The sequence below is a fragment of the Piliocolobus tephrosceles genome, chromosome 10 (assembly GCF_002776525.5).
Source record: "Piliocolobus tephrosceles isolate RC106 chromosome 10, ASM277652v3, whole genome shotgun sequence".
Taxonomy (NCBI): Eukaryota; Metazoa; Chordata; class Mammalia; order Primates; family Cercopithecidae; genus Piliocolobus; species Piliocolobus tephrosceles.
This window is the reverse complement of record NC_045443.1, coordinates 77,698,839-77,717,787: the sequence shown is the minus strand read 5'-3', so window position 1 is coordinate 77,717,787 and position 18,949 is coordinate 77,698,839. Positions and strand designations below refer to the sequence as shown.

The 18,949-nt window shown below is 37.6% G+C and overlaps 1 protein-coding gene across 1 annotated transcript in view; it reads right to left on the bottom strand.

The window, feature by feature from the left end:
* Positions 1–18,949, bottom strand: part of OTOGL (otogelin like) — a 239,565-nt gene that overhangs the window by 84,908 nt on the left and 135,708 nt on the right. The gene's annotated exons all lie outside the window — the stretch shown is intronic.

Below are 18,949 nucleotides of genomic sequence, written 5' to 3'. Positions count from 1 at the left end.
AAGAAATCAAGGGTATTCAGTTAGGAAAAGAAGAAGTCAAATTGTCCCTGTTTGCAGATGACATGATTGTATACTTAGAAAACCCCATCGTCTCAGCCCAAAACCTTCTTAAGCTGATAAGCAACTTCAGCAAAGTCTCAGGATACAAAATTAATGTGCAAAAATCACAAGCATTCTTATACACCAGTAACAGACAAGCAGAGAGCCAAATCAGGAATGAACTTCCATTCACAATTGCTTCAAAGAGAATAAAATACCTAGGAATCCAACTTACAAGGGATGTAAACGACCTCTTCAAGGAGAACTACAAACCACTGCTCAGTGAAATCAAAGAGGACACAAACAAATGGAAGAACATACCATGCTCATGGATAGGAAGAATCAATATCGTGAAAATGGCCATACTGCCCAAGGTTATTTATAGATTCAATGCCATCCCCATCAAGCTACCAATGAGTTTCTTCACAGAATTGGAAAAAACGGCTTTAAAGTTCATATGGAACCAAAAAAGAGCCCGCATTGCCAAGACAATCCTAAGTCAAAAGGACAAAGCTGGAGGCATCACGCTACCTGACTTCAAACTATACTACAAGGCTACAGTAACCAAAACAGCATGGTACTGGTACCAAAACAGAGATATAGACCAATGGAACAGAACAGAGTCCTCAGAAATAATACCACACATCTACAGCCATCTGATCTTTGACAAACCTGATAGAAACAAGAAATGGGGAAAGGATTCCCTATTTAATAAATGGTGCTGGGAAAATTGGCTAGCCATAAGTAGAAAGCTGAAACTGGATCCTTTCCTTACTCCTTATATGAAGATTAATTCAAGATGGATTAGAGACTTAAATGTTAGACCTATTACCATAAAAACCCTAGAAGAAAATCTAGGTAGTACCATTCAGGACATAGGCATGGGCAAGGACTTCATGTCTAAAACACCAAAAGCAATGGCAGCAAAAGCCAAAATTGACAAATGGGATCTAATTAAACTAAAGAGCTTCTGCACAGCAAAAGAAACTACCATCAGAGTGAACAGGCAACCTACAGAATGGGAGAAAATGTTTGCAATCTACTCATCTGACAAAGGGCTAATTTCCAGAATCTACAAAGAACTCAAACAAATATACAAGAAAAAAACAAACAACCCCATCCAAAAATGGGGAAAGGACATGAACAGACATTTCTCAAAAGAAGACATTCATACAGCCAACAGACACATGAAAAAATGCTCATCATCACTCGCCATCAGAGAAATGCAAATCAAAACCACAATGAGATACCATCTCACACCAGTTAGAATGGCAATCATTAAAAAATCAGGAAACAACAGGTGTTGGAGAGGATGTGGAGAAATAGGAACACTTTTACACTGTTGGTGGGATTGTAAACTAGTTCAACCATTATGGAAAACAGTATGGCAATTCCTCAAGGATCTAGAACTAGATGTACCATATGACCCAGCCATCCCACTACTGGGTATATACCCAAAGGATTATAAATTATTCTACTACAAAGACACATGCACACGTATGTTTATTGCGGCACTATTCACAATAGCAAAGACTTGGAATCAACCCAAATGTCCATCAGTGACAGACTGGATTAAGAAAATGTGCCACATATACACCATGGAATACTATGCAGCCATAAAAAAGGATGAGTTTGCGTCCTTTGTAGGGACATGGATGCAGCTGGAAACCATCATTCTTAGCAAACTATCACAAGAAGAGAAAACCAAACACCGCATGTTCTCACTCATAGGTGGGAACTGAACAATGAGTTCACTTGGACTCGGGAAGGGGAACATCACACACTGGGGCCTATCATGGGGAGGGGGGAGGGGGGAGGGATTGCACTGTATACCTGATATATATGATTCATCATGATATACCTGATTCATCATGATATACCTGATATAAATGATGAATTGATGGGTGCTGAGGAGTTGATGGGTGCAGCACACCAACATGGCACAGGTATACATATGTAACAAATCTGCACGTTATGCACATGTACCCTAGAACTTAAAGTATAATAAAAAAATAAATAAATAAATAAAATAAAATAAAGGATATTTCTGGCTGAATAATTATTTGTCTATAAATAAGAACACAAATAGTTACAAAACTTTGTATTTGTTAGTAAATAAAATAATGTGCATTGTTTGAGAGCTTGCTTTGCATTTTACATATATTATCCAATTTAGTTCTTATGTAAACTTTTTGAATTACGTATTATTTCCATTTTACAGATGAGGAAACTGAGGTTAAGACGGACTAATTGATTATCTGAGGTCGCTTTGCCAAATAAGAGGAGGATCAGAGTTCAAATCCCTAATCTGTTTTGTTTGTCTTGATGCCACTTATAAAGAAATTAGGAAGGGCCTAGAAATGGTTGAGGAGAAAGACAACTTCAGATGATAGGGAATCCCTAACTTCAAGGAACACTGTTTGGTCTCTCTACTCTAAATGACACACTTCCACCTCCAGTTAGACCCCTTTCCTTAGCAACTCCCCACTGCATCCACTAAGTCACTCTTTAGAATCAAAGTTTCTAATTTTCTCCCCCAGTTGAATGGATAGGTTTCTTCAGTTGCGCTGACTCCGGAAATTTCATTCTAAAATATTGTTTGTATCTGGTTCTTTAAAAGTTTTAATTGGCAAGTTATAATTGTATAGATTTATGTGATACAAAGGGATGTCATATGTATATAATATGAAATAATTAAATAAAACTAACATATTCATCAACTCATATACTTACAATTTTTCTAGGAAGAAAGTACAAGCTTCTTGTCAAATTTTCAAAGTGGCCTTAATCTCCCCCAAAGTTAAAAGCTACTATTTGAAGAGCCCCTTCACTAATAGTGGACAGTAGAGATTTCATTAAAAGGAAAGGAAGAAATGTGACATTTCTCCTTGGATTCAATGTTCAGTTTTCAAAGGGCCATACATATTTCCTGAATCTTTTCCATTTTGAGACATATGGGTCAGCATTTATTTTCATAGTAAGAAAAAGTCATTAAATGTTTGGCAATTATAGGCCAGGTGCTGTGGCTCATGACTGTAATCTCAGCACTTTGGGAGGCCGAGGGCAGATCACTTGAGCTCAGGAGTTCAAGAGGTCAGTCTGGCCAGCAAACCTGGTCTCTACTAAAAATGCAAAAATTAGCCAGGCATGGTGGCACACGCCTGTAGTTCCAGCTACTCACGAGGCTGAGGCAAGAGAATTGCCTGAACCTGGGAGGCTGAAGTTGCAGTAAGCTGAGACCATGCCACTGCACTCCAGCACTCCAGCCTGGGTGACAGAATGAGACTCTGTCTTAAAAAAAAAAAAAAAAAAAATTGGCAATCATACAGTTTGTTTTTTCTTTTTCTTTTTTCTTTTTTTTTTTCCAGGTGAGGTCTTGCCCTATCACCCAGGCTGCTAGAGTGCAGTGGTATGATCATGGTTCACTGCAGCCTCAATTTTCCAGGCTCAAACAATTCTTCCACCTTGGCCTCCTGAGTAGCTGGGAGACTACAGGTGTGTGCCACTACACATGACCAATTTTTAAAATTTTTTTTGTAGAGGCAGGGTGTCACTATGTTGCCCAGGCTGGTCTCAAACTACTGGGCTCAAGTGAGCCATTCATTTTAACCTCCCAAAGTACTGGGATTAGTGGTGTAAGTCACCTTGCCTGATGATCATAGAGTTCTTGACGTAAATTCTCCACACTTAGTTTTTCACAACACTGGCAATGTGAAAACTAGCTCAATTCATCTCTTATTTTGGCTAAATTCTTTCTGCCTTGTTAGTAAGTGTTATAGTGACTAGAGGATAGGTTTTTAACTAATGGTATTGATGGAGTAATTAATGTGTCCCTCTGTAACCCATTTTTCCTTCATAGATGCTGGGAGCTTTCGCTGCTTTTTAAACAATCCTTTTGCAAAGCATTGCCTAAATTTTGAAAAGTGGAATAATAAGGGTCATTATGATGATTATGGCATTGTACTACTCAAAAAAATAATGTCATACTTTTCTGCCTTTCTGCATAATTTTCAAAGAAGTAAAAATACACAATTTAGGGCTTTGCTTTGCTCTTCCTCTTGGGAAAAGTTATTTAGATTAAGGGATGTGAAAAGCTGATTGAAAGGCTTTCTATTGCCATTATATTTTATTACTATTAATTAAAGTGCCTCAATGTTAGTTTTATCCTTTATATTAAATCTGAAATGTCAAGAAATATTCTATCTGTATGGTTTGTCTTATAATATCATGTTATGCTGACAGTAATTTGAAACAATAGCACTATACCTAAAAGTCACATTTCTATACTTTCCATTTCTAACATAGTTCAAGTTAATACTAGGTTTAGAAATAATGCCACAGAGTTGCTAAGCAACATAGTAATAATGATAACAAAGCTGGAGGAAAAAGGTCAACATCAATGTGCCACATGGGCTCCTCAAAACCCTTTATTCTCAGGTACTAAAAGCTTTAATACAGAATATGCCCCAAAATGACTCTGAAACAGAAACTTAGCACCTTTCAAGGACGTATATAATTATACTTGACATGTCAGTCTCAGCACCTGTCATAGCCCCAGCCTTTTAAGGGTGATTATCCCACACAAAGTCTCTGCTGATACCATAGCCTCAGGCAGCCATGGTTTATGTCCCAAAGCAGCACATTCATTTATGGGCAAAGGGACTTCAATGCTGGCAGAAAAAACGAACTATATTCAGTTGTCTCTCAAATTTGAACAAGAAAATACTGATTTTTTTTTAATGTTTTGCAGTAAGATCTGAGGGTGAATAAACACGTAAAGGATGTAAGGAAGAGTGGGAGCTGACCAGGTAAACACAAGCTGAACACATGAGGAAGTAGAAATGATGACTGAACTGAAGAAAAAGTGGAGAAAAGACACAGAAAAGAAAGTTAGACATGCTGTCCTGAGTAAGCAGAAAATAGGGCAGTCACACAGAGATTGTCCAAGTTGCAAAAATGACATCAGGTCAACCATGACTCTCTGCTGCCTGGGGCCAAAACCACCCTTCAGTTGACACCTTCATGAGGTTCTTGTTAGAACACATAAAAAGTTGGAAAAAAGAATGGTAAATATCATAAAAGGTTACAAAAAGTTTACGAAGATCTTACCTTGTGATCAAATTAATTAAAATTGGATGTATTTTTTAAATAACTTTAGTGTTAATAATGCACAATGCAAAGGTAAAATTTGCTTTTTTCTTTTGAACAACATTTTTGTGTAATATTAAGAGATAGTAAAACATTTTTATTTACCTTTTGAGTATACGGCAACAAAAAAGGGAAGAGAGAAATAGATTAAATTTACCTTTTTAACCGTCTTTCTTAAGTTTTAAGATTTTTTGGGAAACTGAGTCTCCTCTCTACCAAAGAGTAAAGGTTATTGCTTCTTAAAATATTTGAATTATCACTTTGATTAAATAAATGACTAATTTTACAGTGATCTGTGACTCTATTTCGCGATATCAAGTATTTTAAGCCTTTGATATTTGATAACCTTTCCAAATTCTAAATTCAGTCTTTTGACCTCAAACTAACTTTTTGGATATTAGGACTCCTGAAGTCCAAGACAGACATATTAATCTTCGTTGGTATGTTAAAATTATACCAGAATCATTGTCAAATACGAAATGGTGTTTAACTTTCTTTGAGTTATTTTTATATGAATGTGTAATTAATGTATGTTCCAAAATTATATCAGATTCATATAATTCTTGTATGTCTTAATCTATGTTATCAGGAATAATTATGACTATTACGTTAAATGATTGTATGCCACAGAAATAATCAAATTTCCTTGTCTATTGTGTCTTTAACCATTGCTATTCTAAGACTTTTGTCATGCACAGACAATTATTGTTTTACTTTGATTCTTCTCAGAAAGCACTTTATAATCAGCTGCAGTCCACAACTTGCTTCCTTAGGGAAGTTTGTGGAAAGGACTCTGACAGGTGCTCTTGAAGGCAAGTTTCTGATTACTCTGGAGACTGTGTCATTAGACTAGAGAGAAAACTTCTGGGATTCTCATCGGAAAGCAGATGTGTTCGTGAGGATTGCTGGCCCAATACTGGGCAGAACAGGAGTTAACAGCATGGGACTGAAATAATAGAAGACTGAAATATTTTCCTATGACTTTTTTGTTTGAAATATTGAGCTTCTTTTTGTTTTGTTTTCTAAAGTCAAGAAAAAAATTCTGCCGGGCGCGGTGGCTCATGCCTGTAATCCCAGCACTTTGGGAGGCCAAGGCAGGCTGATCTCCTGAGGTCAGGAATTCAAGACTAGCCTGACCAACATGGAGAAACCCCGTCTCTACTAAAAGTACAAAATTAGCCGGGCATAGTGGTGCATGCCTGTAATCCCAGCTACTTGGGAGGTTGAGGCAGGAGAATTGCTTGTACCTAGGAGGTGGAGGTTGTGGTGAGCAAAGATTGCACCATTGCACTCCAGTCTGGGCAATAAGAGTGAAACTCCACCTCAAAAAAAAAAAAAGAAAGAAAGAAAGAAAACTAAAAGAAAACCTTTCTTTTGAGCCATTTATAGCTTAAAACAAATGAAGTAAAGCATGCTCTTGTGAGCAAAATTTGAGGCATATTTCTTACTATCTGATTTCTCCAGAATTTCAAAACCAGTTGTGAGTATTCTTAAATGATGGCAAAATAGCTATTTGCATAAGTTCAACAAGAATCTATTTTCTGCTGTAACAGAACACAGTTGGAGACACTGGTTATTTTACCACGGCTTTGACTAGGATGGAATATTTACAGATATGACTGGACTGCTTTGAGGAATTTAAGTTGACATTATACAGCTGACCAATGCCTCTTGTACAGACTGGGCTGGCACCTTGTTTATGCAATTCCTTTACAATGTTTGTGACCTGTAGTAAGTGAAGCACATCACTTTCTGACAGGACTAGAAACCCCAAGCTATTTTGGAACCTCAAGAACTTGAGAGAAATTAACCCAAATCATATACGTATTTGCAGGCACAGATAAATCCTTAGTTTGGCTAACCTCAAGAGGCTTTTAAAAGGTCTAACCTGAGATTATGAAAAAGTTACAACAAAGTCAACATGAAAGAGCCTATATGTACAATAATTATTCTTCCTGCACTTTATGCAAATAATCAAGCCATATATACTGCAATTAAAACTTATTTTGCAAGTAAATTGGTCCTGTTACAATTTGTCTTTCATATAAATGAGGAACTAGAGAGAGAAAAAAATATCATTTGAAAAGAAACTATGGTACATCTTTTATTAGATTGTGGCCTTGTCCATTATTTCTTAGTTGTTATTATTTCTCTACAATTAAACACAAACACAAGAATATACTTTCCTCTTGCCAGGACTCAGAGTTAAGACAAATACTCTACTTGAAGTATTTTCTGCACAATCACTATTTGAAACTACAATGATAAATGTATGTTTTCTCTGCTACAAAAGAAAATGAGGGTAACAGGAGAAAATACTAATAAGTAGTTATTGAGTTCACCAAATGCCCAGCATTCTGCAAAATGACTTGGAAAGAATAATAAGAAATATAAGGTATTGTCCCCACCATCAAAACCTTAGAATTTTCTTCGAGAAATCTGGAGTATATACTTCACATGGAGTATACATAGTAGATATGTCTTTACCAGCATGCTTTCTATTTAATAAGCCCCTAAAATTGTTTTATTAAATGAATGAAATAATAATGTGAACAAAGATCACCACCATACATTGGAGAATGTTTGTAGAGACGCTGATACATGAACAAGAGTTTTAATGCTTTTGGTAGAAATGTGCAAATATTTTTTCCATACACGAAATGAAAAAGTTTCATAGAATCTTTGTCTTACTACTTAAAATGATACCATAAACAAACATCTTTAACAGTAATGATATAAACAGTGGGAACATGTAATGTTTGACATTTACTGTCAGTGAAACCTTCTTTGTTCTGAATGTAACTTAAATTTGACCATGCAGAAGAAGAGAATAATTTCAGAAATAATTAAAAGCAGGTTGTTAAGAAAGTAAAATGTTCTACATCCTTACTACTCAAAATATGGTCCATAGACATGGAGCATCAGCACTATCTAGTAGCTTATTGAAAAGGCAGAATCTGGGGGATTTGGCAAGATGGCAGAATAGGAACGGCTCTGGTCTGCAGCTCCCAGTGAGACCAAAGCAGAAGGTGGGTGATTTCTGCATTTCCAACTGAGTTACCTGGTTCACCTCACTGGGACTGGTTCGACAGTGGGTGCAGCCCACGGAGGGTGAGCAGAGGCAGGGTGGGGCGTGGCCTCACCCAGGAAATGCAAGGGGCCAGGGAACCAGGGAACTCCCTCCCCTAGCCAAGGGAAGCCATGGGCTGTGCTATCCAGCCCAGATACTACGATTTTCTCACGGTTTTTGCAACCCACAGACCAGGAGATTCCCTCGTGTGCCTACAACACCAGGGCTGGGTTTCAAGTTCAAAACTGGGCAGCTATTTGGGCAGACTCCAAGCTAGCTGCAGACTTTTTTTTTATTCCCCAGTGGCACCTGGAACCCCAGCAAGACAAAACTGTTCACTTCCCTGGAAATGGGTCTGAAGCCAGGAAGCCAAATGGGCTCACTCAGCGGGTCCCACCTCCATGGAGCCCAGCAAACTAAGAACCACTGGCTTGAAATTCTCGCTGCCAGCACAGCAGTCTGAAGTTAACCTATGACGATCGACCTTGGTTGGTGGAGGGGCGTCTGCCATTACTGAGGCTTGAGTAGATGGTTTTCCCTCACAGTGTTAAGAAAGTCACTGGGAAGTTCTGTCTGGGCAGAACACACCACAGTGTGGCAAAGTGGCTGTGGCCAGACTACCTCCTGGATTCCTCCTCACTGGTCAGGGCATCTCTGAAAGAAAGGCAGCAGCCACAGTCAGGGGCTTATAGACAAAACTCCCATCTCCCTAGAACAGAGCACCTGGGGGAAGGGGCGGCTGTGGTCACAGCTTCAGCAGACTTAAACGTTTGTGCCTGCCGGCTCTGAAAAGAGCAGCAGATCTCGCAGCAGAGCGCTCAAGCTCTGCTAAGGGACAGACTGCCTCCTCAAGTGCCTCCTGACTGAGAGACACTTCCTAGTAGGGGTCGACAGACACCTCATACAGGAGAGCTCTGAATGGCATCATGTGGGTGCCCTTCTGGGATGAAGTTTCCAGAGGAAGGAGCAGGCAGCAATCTTTGCTGTTCTGCAGCCTCCGCAGGTGATACCCAGGCCAGGCAAGCAGGGTCTGGAGTAAAACTCCAAGAAACGCCAGCGGACCTGCAGAAGAGAGCCCTGACTGTTAGAAGGAAGACTAACAAACAGAAAGTGTTAACATCAACAAAAAGGACACCCACACAAAATCCCCATCCAAAGGCCATCAGCATCAAAGATCAAAGGTAGATAAATTCAGGAGGAAGAGGAAAACACAGCACAAAAATGCTGAAAATTCCAAAAACCAGAATGCCTCTTCTCCTCCAAATGATCGCAGCTCCTCTCAGGCAAGGGCACAAAACTGGACAGAGAATGAGTTTGATGAATTGACAGAAGTAGGCTTCAGAAGGTAGCTAGTAACAAACTCTTCAGAGCTAAAAGAGTATATCCCAACCCAATGCAAAGAAGCTAAGAACCTTGATAAAAGGTTACAGGAACTGCTAACTAGAATAACCAGTTTAGAGAAGAACATTAATGACCTGATGGAGCTGAAAGACACAACACGAGAACTTTGTAAAGCATACAAAAGGATCAACAGCCAAATGAATCAAACAGAAGAAAGGTATCAGAGATTGATTATTGACTTAATGAAACAAAGCATGAAGACAAGGTTACAGAAAAAAGAATGAAAAGGAACAAAGCCTACAAGAAATATGGGACTATGTGAAAAGACCAAACCTATGACTGATTGATGTAGCTGAAAGTGACGGGGAGAATGGAACCACGTTGGAAAATACACTTCAGGATATTATCCAGGAGAACTTCCCCAACCTAGCAAGACAGGCCAACATTCAAATTCAGGAAATACAGAGAACACCACTAAGATACTCTTCGAGAAGAGTAACCCCAAGACACATAATTGTCAGATTCTCCAAGGTTGAAATGAAGGAAAAATTGTTAAGGGCAGCCAGAGAGAAAGGTCGGGTTAGCCACAAAGGGAAGCCCATCAGACTAACAGCAGATCTCTCTGCAGAAACCCTACAAACCAGAAGAGAGTGGGGTGGGGGGCAATATTCAACATTCTTAAAGAAAAGAATTTTCAACCCAGAGTTTCATATCCAGCCAAACTAAACTTCATACACGAAGGAGATTAAAATCCTTTACAGACAAGCAAATACTGACGGATTTTGTCACCACCAGGCCTGTCATACATGAGTTCCTGAAGGAAGCACTAAATATGGAAAGGGAAAACCGGTAGCAGCCATTGCAAAAATATACCAAAATATAAAGACCAATGACACATGATGAAGAAACTGCATCAACTAATGTGCAAAATAACCAGCTAGCATCATGACGACAGGATCAAATTCAGAGCTAACAATATAACTTTAAATGTAAATGGACTAAATGCCCCAATTAAAAGACACAGACTGGGAAACTGGATAGAGTCAAGACCTATCGGTGTGCTGTATTCAGGAGACCCATCTTGTGTGCAAAGACACACATAGGCTCAAAATAAACGGATGGAGGAATATTTACCAGGCAAATGGAAAGCAAAAAAAAAAGCAGGGGTTGCAATCCAAATCTCTGATAAAACAGACTTTAAACCAACAAAGATCAAAAAAGACAAAGAAGGGTATTATTACTTAATGGTAAAGAGATCAATGCAACAAGAAGAGCTAACAATCCTAAATACATACAGACCCAATACTGGAGCACTCAGATTCATAAAGCAAGTTCCTAGAGATGAACAAAGAGATTTAGACTCCCAAACAATAATTGTGGGAGACTTTAACACCCCACTGTCAATACTAGACATATTAACGAGACAGAAAATTAACAAGGATATTCAGGACTTGAACTCAGCTCTGGACCAAGCAAACCTAAGAGACATCTACAGAACTCTCCACTCCAAATCAACGGAATATACATTCTTCTCAGCACCACATCACACTTATTCTAAAATTGACCACATAATTGGAAGTAAAACACTCCTCAGCAAATGCAAAAAAAAAAAAAAAAAAGGAATTCAAACAGTCTCTCAGAACACAGTGCAATCAAATTAGAATTCAGGATTAAGAAACTCAATCAAAACTGCACGACTACATGGAAACTAAACAACCTGCTCCTGAATGACTACTAGGTAAATAATGAAATGAAGGCAGAAATAAATAAGGTCTTTGAAACCAATGAGAACAAAGACACAATGTACCAGAATCTCTGGGACACAGCCAAAGCAGTGTTTACAGGCAAAGGTATAAATGCCCCTATAAATCTAAATGGCCACATCAGAAAGCAGGAATGATCTACAACCGACACCCTAACATCACAATTTAAAGAACCAGAGAAGCAAGAGCAAACAAATTCAGAAGCTAACAGAAGTCAAGAAATAACTAAGATCAGAGCAGAACTCAGGGAGACAGAGACACGAAAAACCCTTCAAAAAAATAAATGAATCCAGGAGCTGGTTTTTTGAAAAGATTAACAAAATAGACCACAAGCCAGACTAATAGGGAAGAAAAGAGAGAAGATTTTCTAGTTTATTTGCATAGAGACACAATAAAAAACTGATAAAGCGGAGATCACCACTGATCCCACAGAAATACAAACTACCTTCAGAGAATATTTTAAACACTTCTACCAAATAAACTAGAAAATCTAGAATAAATGGATAAATATCTGGACACATACACCCTCCCAAGACTAAAGCAGGAAGAAGTCAAATTCCCGAATACACCAAGTTCTGAAACTGAGGCAGTAATTAATAGCCTACCAACAAAAAGAAGCCCAGGACCAGATGGATTTGCAGCCAAATTCTACCAGAGTTACAAAGAGGAGCTGGTACCATTCCTTCTGAAACTATTCCAAACAAAAGAAGAAGAGGGACTCCTTCCTAACTCATTTTATGTGGCCGGCATCATCCTGATACCAAAACCTGGCAGAGACACAACAAAAAAAGAAGATTTCAAGCCAACATCCCTGATGAACATCAATGCGAAAATCCTCAATAAAATACTGGGAAACTGAACCCAGCAGCACATCAAAAAGCTTATCCACCATGATCAAGTTGGCTTCATCCCTGAGACGCAAAGCTGGTTCAACATACACAAATCAATAAATGTAATCCATCACATAAACAGACCCAATGACAAAAACCACAAGATTATTTCAATAGCTGCAGAAAAGGCCTTCAATAAAATTAAACATCCCTTCATGCTAAAAACACTCAATAGTTTAGGTATTTATGGAACATATCTCAAAATAATAAATGCTATTTATGACAAGCCCATAGCCAATATCGTACTGAATGGGCAACAACTGGAAGCATTCCCTTTGAAAACCAGCACAAGACAAGGACGCTCTCTCACCACTCCTATTCAACATAGTATTGGAAGTTCCGGCCAGGGCAATCAAGCAAGAGAAGGAAATAAAGGGTATTCAAATAGTAAGAGAGAACGTCAAATTGTCTTGGTTTGCAGATGACATAATTGTATATTTAGAAAACCCCATCATCTCAGCCCAAAAACTCATTAAGCTGATAAGCAACTTCAGCAAAGTCTCAGGATGCAAAATCAATGTGCAAAAATCACAAGCATTCTTATACACAAAATATAGAAAAACAGAGAACCAAATTATGAGTGAACTCCCATTCATAATTGCTACAAAGAAAATAAAATGCCTAGGAATACAACTTACAAGGTATGTGAAGAACTTCTTCAAGAACTACAAACCACTGCTCAAAGAAATAAGAGAGGACACATACAAATGGAAAAAGATTCCATGCTCATAGATATGAATAATCAATATCATGAAAATGGCCATAATGCCCAAAGTAATTTATAGATTCAATGCTATTCCCATCAAGCTACCATTAACTTTCTTCACAGAATTAGAAAAAAACTACTTAAATTTCATATGGAACCAAAAAAGAGCCCATATAGCCAACAAAATACTAAGCAAAAAGAACAAAGCTGGAGGCATCATGCTATCTGATTTCAAACTATACTACAAGGCTACAGTAACCAAAACAGCATGCTACTGGTACCAAAACAGGTATATAGACCAACAGAACAGAACAGAGTCCTTGGAAATAATGCCACACATCCACAACCACCTGATCTTTGACAAACCTGACAAAAAATTACTTGTCAAAAAACAAGTAATAGGGAAAGGGTTCCCTATTAAATAAATGGTGTTGGGAAAACTGGTTAGCCATATGCAGAAAACTGAAACTGGACCCCTGCCTTACACCTTATTTAAAAATTAATTCAAGATGGATTAAAGACTTAAACGTAAGACCTAAAACCATAAAAACCCTAGAAGAAAACCTAGGTAACACCATTCAGGACATGGGCATGAGCAAAGGCTTCATGACTAAAACACCAAAAGCAATTGCAACAAAAGCCAAAATTGACAAATGGGATCTAGTTAAATTCAAGAGCTCTGCACAGCAAAAGAAACTACCATCAGAGTGAACAGGCAACCTACAAAATGGGAGAAAATTTTTGCAATCTATCTTTCTGACAAAGGTCTAATATCCAGAATCTACATGGAACTCAAACAAATTTACAAGAAAAAAAACAACCCCATCAAAAAGTGGCCAAAGGATATGAACAGACATTTCTCAAAAGAAGACATTTATGCAGCCCACAAACATATGTAAAAAAGCTCATCATCACTGGTCATTAGAGAAATGCAAATGAAAACCACAATGAGATACCATCTCACACCAGTTAGAATGGTGATCATTAAAAAGTCAGGAAACAACAGATGCTGGAGAGGATGTGGAGAAATAGGAACGCTTTTACACTGTTGGTGGGAGTGTAAATTAGTTCAACCATTGTGGAAGACAGTGTGGCTATTCCTCAAGGATCTAGAACCAGAAATACCACTTGACCCAGCAATCTCATTACTGAGTATAAAACCCAAAGTTTTATAAATGATTCCACTATAAACACATACGCACATGTATGTTTATTGCAGCACTATTTACAATAGAAAAGACTTGGAGCCAACCCAAATGCCCATCAATGATAGACTGGACAAATAAAATGTGGCACATATACACCATGGGATACTATGCAGCCATAAAAAAGGATGAGTTCATGTCCTTTGCTGGGACACAGATGAAGCTGGAAACCATCATTCTCAGCAAACTAATGCAGGAATAGAAAACCAAACACTGCATGTTCTCACTCATAAGTGGGAGTTGAACAATGAGAACACATAGACGCAGGGAGGGGAACATCAAACACTGGGGCCTGTCAAGGGGTGGCGGGGCAAAGAGAGGGAGAGCATTAGGACAAATAACTAATGCGTGGGGGTGCTTAAAACCTAAATGATGGGTTGATGGGTGTAGCAAACCACCATGGCACATGTATACCTGTGTAGCAAACCTGCATGTTCTGCACGTGTATCCCAGAACTTAAAGTATAATTTATAAACAGAAAAGATAAGAAAAGGCAGAACCCAAAACCCTATTGCTGTCCTATGAAAACAGAATTCATATTTTAACAATATCCCTAGGTGATGTGCATGCACACTAAGGTTTAAGAAGTGCTGCTCTAAAAACTTCACATTGAAAGCTCGTGTATGCATTTATCACAAGCGTTAGATTGCCAGAACTAAAAAACTATGTTTAAGCTTGTGGTCTCTATTCTCAAGTGGAGACTGTTGAAAAAAGTCAAACAAGTGATTTTTTAGCTTCATAATTCAACCATAATTGTGCTAGTTCCTATGAGGAATCCAGAAGAAGTATACCACATAGTTCTGACATAAAATGATACACAATCTGGATTAGTACATAAAAATAATCAGAATATAATGAGCTGCTTAATTTTGACGTGATGACTATAAACACAATAGGATATAAGAACAGGACAGATAAGTGTGAGCTAAAAATATGATTTTGAGGGAGCAGAGGAAATCAGATACAGAGAGTACACTGAGAAAAGACATAGATGAGGGATGGAGTTGACAGAACCCTTGGAAAGACTGGTGTAGGAGGTTTGACTTTATGAAAATATTGGAAGCCACTGGAGACCATTGGAAGTCACCGTAGTTCTTAAGAAGCAATGATATGATAACAATATGAGTCTCAGAAAGATAAATAGAAAGAAATAGTATATTATTGTGAGACTGAACTTGAGTCAGAAATATAGCCAAGAAATTAAGGGGCAGAGCTGTACACATCAATTTGGAATTCATCAGTGTGTAGGTGTGGCTAAGATTTTAGAAGTGGATGAACACACCAAGCATTAGGAAAAAGGGGCAGAGAACCACAAACAGATGTCCAGTTCAATAAACATTCAGTGAGAAACTATGTTCCCAGCATGGTGCTCCTCCCTTGTGAAACAATGATGAGCAAGGCTTGGTCCTTGCTCTGAAGGAACCAAATCAGTCATCTCTGAGTGGGGGCTTACGTAAGAGGAGAAGACAACACAAGACAAAGAAGAAACCAGAGAGAGACTGAAAGATTCATAATATCCAGAAAGTCAAGGGTGGAGGTAACTTAAAGGAGTGTCAGAGGCACCTAAATCTCAAGGAAAATGAGGATTTGGTATAAAATCAACCTGAAAAGTACATTTGTTTATGTGTTCAAATTTCTAAATTGTTATCTACTTTTCTAAGTCTGTAAATTTATACTCTAAACCTCAGGGGATGAAAGGATTCAAATATTAAATTGTTAGCTAAAACAGGCTTGTTCAAAGAGGATGCTTAGATGAAGTATATTCATTAGTGTGCCTTCCTTAGGCTCCAAAAATAATCCAAACAGCACAAAAAAAAAAAAAAAAAAAAAAAAAATACCCTGTAGGCAACTTACCATCCGCTGTAATTACATGACTGCCAAATCCATTCCTAGGTATTTATTCTTTAAGAAACTTAAAATCATTCATAAAGGAAGCCAAGACAAGTACCAACAGGAAAATCCAATGATGTAAACCATAAGCAAGAACCTTGCTTAAGTTCAAAAAGCTACAGATTTTACAATTCATTTTTTATTTAACAGAATTAATATAAAATGGAAGATAGTCTGTTTTCTTGACTTAGGCTTAAATAACAGAATCACACACAAACCTCTAATAATATAAAAGTCGTATCCAGAAAAAAATGCATTAATCATAGGTTAGTTTGCTGGAGGAAAAGATGTTATTTTGCTTATTCTTGTGTAACTTCTTTCTAACGCTCACATTTTTCATTTAGAAATGTAAATCTGTGATCAGTAATGTCTAAAATTTGAGTATACAGGTAATTCAAATGCATTCAATGTAAGAAATTTTAAGGATTTTATCAGATATATAAAGCCTAGAGTTTACCAAAGCATATCATCAAAACAGCATTTCTAGAATTGAGCATAATATCTTTTTATTGTTATAACCATAAAAAATGTATAACCCAGTAATGGTTTAACGTGTTATATTTATATTCAGCAAACCAAATTAATAACAATAAAAATGGCTAACATTTATTGAACACTCACTTTATATTAAACACTATCTAAGCCTTCTGTATATGTTTATTTAATCCTCAGAAGTACTTTCACAGTTATTTTTCTCATTTTATAGATGAGGAAACAGAGGCACAGAACGTTTAAGAACTAGCCCATTACCTATAAATAATAAAAGTTAGGAATGAGTTAAAGAAATACCAAAATCTGGCAGAGATACAATGAAAAAAGAAAATTTCAGGCCAACATCCCTGATTAACATAGACACAAAAATCCTCAACAAAATACTAGCAAACTGAATCTAGCAGCACATCAAAAAGCTAACCCACCACAATCAAGTAGACTTTATTCCTGGAATGACAGGTTCATCCAACATACACAAATCAATAAATGTGATTCATCACATAAACAGAACTAAAAACAAAAACCATGTGATCATCTTAACAGATGCAGGAAAAAGCTTTGAATAAATTCTAACATCCCTTCATATTAAAAATCCTCTAAAAGTTAGGCATCAGAGGAACATACCTCAAAATATTAACAGCCATCTATGACAAACCCACAGCCAACATCATTCCAAATGGGCAAAAGCTGGACCTAATCCCACTGAGAGTGGAACAAGACAAGGATGCCCACTCTCATCACTCTTACTCAACATAGTACTGGAAGTCCTAGCCAAAGCAATCAGGCAAAAGAAAGAAATAAAAGGCATCCAAATAGGAAGAAGAAGCCAAAGTATCTCTCTTTACAGACAATATTCTTCTATACCTGGAAAACCCCATAGCCTCTGCCCAAAGGCTCCTATAACTGATAAACAACTTCAGTAAAGTTTCAGGATACAAAACCGATCTACAAAAGTCAGCAACATTTCTATACACCAATAACGTTCAAGCTGAGAGTAAAATCAAGAACTGTAATCCATACACACACACAAAAATACCTAGGTATACAGCTAACCAGGAAAATGAAAGATCTCTACAACAAGAATTACAAAACACTGCTGAAAGAAATCAAGACGACACAAACAAATGGAAATGCATTTTATGCTCATGGGTAGGAAGAACTGATATTGTTAAAATGGCCATACTTCCCAAAGCTATCTACAAATTCAATGCCATTCCTAAGCAAAAAGAACAAAGCTGGAAGCATCAAACTACCCAATTCCAAACTATACTACAAGACTACAACAACCAAAACAGCATGGTACTGGCACAAAAACAGACACAATGGAACAGGTTAGAGAACCCAAAAACATAGCCACATACCTACAACCATCTGATCTTTGACAAAGCCGACAATAATAAGCAATGAGGAAAGGACTCCCCATTCAATAAATGCAGCTGGGATAACTGGCTAGCCACATGCAGAAGATTGAAACTGGAACCTTTCCTTTCATTAAATACAAAAATCAACCAAAGATGGATTATAGACTTAAAAGTAAGACCTAAGATTCATAAAAAACCTAGAAGAACACCTAGGGAATACTATTCTGGATGTAGGCCTTGTCAAAGATTTCATAACAAAGACACCTAAAGCAATTGCAACAAAAACAAAAATTGACAAGTGAGGCCTAATTAAACTAAAGAGCTTCAGCACAGCCAAAGAAATGTCAACAAAGTAAACAGAAAAACTACAGAATGGGAGAAAATATTTGCAAATTATGCACCCTACAGAGGCCTAATAACCAGAATCTACAAGGAACTTAAACAAATCAATAAGCACAAAACAACCCCATTAGAAATGGGCAAAGGACATGAAGACACATCTCAAAAGAATACATACATGCAGCCAACAAGCATATGAAAAAATGCTCAACATCATTAATTATTAGAGAAATGCAAATCAAAACCATAATAAGATATCATCTCACACCAGTCAAAATGGCTACTAATAAAAAGTCAAAAAAACAACAGATGTTGGCAAGGTTGCGAAGAAAAAGGAATGCTTATACACTGCTACGCACTGCCGGTGAGAATGTAAATTGGTTTAGCCACTGTAGAAAGCGGTGTGGCAATTTCTTAAAAAACTTAAAACAGAATTACCATTCAACCCAGCAATCCCATTTTTGTGTATATACCCAAAGGAATATAAATCATTCTACCGTAAAGACACATGCACATGTACGTTCATTGCAGCACTACTGATAATAGCAAAATCATGGAATCAACCTAATGCCTATCAACAGTGGAATGGATAAATAAAATGTGGTACATATACACCATGGAATACTACACAGCCATAAGAAAGAAATGTCTTTTGCAGCAACAGGGATGCAGCTGCAGACCATTATCTGCAGTTAACAGAGGAGC